The 1,654-nt window shown below is 37.8% G+C and overlaps 1 non-coding gene across 1 annotated transcript; it reads left to right on the top strand.

The window, feature by feature from the left end:
• The first annotated feature begins 499 nt into the window (after positions 1–499).
• LOC128279995 (small nucleolar RNA R71) lies at positions 500–606 on the top strand. Its single transcript, XR_008270178.1, has one exon. It is a non-coding gene; the product is annotated as a small nucleolar RNA R71 (small nucleolar RNA).
• The last annotated feature ends 1,048 nt before the right edge of the window (positions 607–1,654 follow it).

Genomic DNA, 1,654 nt, shown 5'->3' with positions numbered 1-1,654 from the left:
TCTAGCCCCTTGGTTACTCCAGGAAAAATTCGGATAGTTTCGCCACGATGGGTTGTAGAAGTTGGATTGCAGTCCTTGCCTTCCTCGATTTTGGTTCTGGTTACTCATGTAATATACCGATTCGGGGTTTGATGGACATTCTTCGAACAAATATCCTTCCTCACAATAAACACAAGCTATACTTTCAAATTGGTGAGGTGGTTGGGCTGCAAAACTGTTAGACCCATTAGCGGTAAGATTCTTAAGCATTTAGGATATTGAAGATACCTAAGATGCAAGTGAAGTGAGAGCGTCCACTTCATGTATTCCAGCGACTCATTTTCCTGATGCGGCTCGATTGGTCAGCCATTGATAATTGTTACTGGCAATCCTCTCGATGATTTCGCAAGCCTCATTATAAGACTTAGAAAGGAGAGCATCGTTAGCAGAAGCGTCCACTACCATCCTCGTGTGAGCATTGAGACCATTATAAAATGTCTCAAGTTGGATGCAGTGTGGGATTTCGTGATGAGGGCATTTCCTTAGTAGTTCTTTGTATCATTTCCACGCCTCATACAAGGATTCATCATCCATTTGATGGAAGGCAGTGATCTCGTTCCTCAATTTAGCATTCTTGCTTGGCAGGAAATACTTCATGAGGAATCTTTCGGCTAACTCTTGCCATGTAGAAATTGAGTTTGGTGGTAATGAATTCAAGCAGGCTCGAGCTCTATCCCTTAGTGAGTACGGGAACAGCTTCAATCGTAATGCATCTTTGGAAACTCCAGCTAATTTGAAAGAGTCGCTCACCTCCATAAATAGTCTTAAATGAAGATGAGGATCTTCTGTAGACATTCCACTGAATTGGCCCACTGTCTGAAGCATTTGGAACATGACTGGCTTCAGCTCAAATTGTTGTGCCTCGATTTCAGGTCTCCTAATACCTGGATTAAGATCGTTAAATACTGGCACAACATATTGTCTTAAGGCTCTATCCCTATCGTCAGCAATAAGGATAGGATTTTGAGCAAGGTTTGCTCCATTTCCTTGATTTATATTCTCGAAATTCATTCCTTCAGTCCTTCTCTGGTTCGCTTGTCTTCTTCGCTGTCGGAAAGCTTGTGTAATCTCAGGGTGCACAGAGAGTAAGTCTATAATCTGGTCAATACTCATAAACACCTGAAATAATCACAAAAAAAAATAATTAAGTTAAAAATTAAACAGAAAAATAAACCAAAATGTAAAACTAACAAATTCACAAATAATGACTTTTTGAAACAGTCCCCGGCAACGGCGCCAAAAACTTGGAACGATAGAAAAATGTGCAAGTGTACACAATCGCAACAAGTAATAAAGTGACAAGTAAATGTCAAGTTATTGTACCCACAGGGACTGCAAAAGAATTATTTATGAAATTAATTGTAAAACACTTTGGTGAGGTAAAAATAATTTGGTTTTAAAACGTGGTCAAAAACTATTTAAAAACTAAGTAAATGATTAAAAATAAAACAAATGAGTTCTAGTGCACGATTTCGAATAAGATTTAATCAATAACATACTTGTGTTGGATTAATTATATTTCTTGAACTCAGAGTTACTAAACTCATGTTTACACTATTACGAATAAATTCACAACAACCAGATAATTCGCTAACTTATGAACAAATTTACATAC

The sequence above is a fragment of the Gossypium arboreum genome, chromosome 8 (assembly GCF_025698485.1).
Source record: "Gossypium arboreum isolate Shixiya-1 chromosome 8, ASM2569848v2, whole genome shotgun sequence".
NCBI classification, from domain to species: Eukaryota; Viridiplantae; Streptophyta; class Magnoliopsida; order Malvales; family Malvaceae; genus Gossypium; species Gossypium arboreum.
The sequence above is the reverse complement of the archived record's forward strand: the minus strand, read 5'-3'. Positions and strand labels throughout refer to the sequence as shown.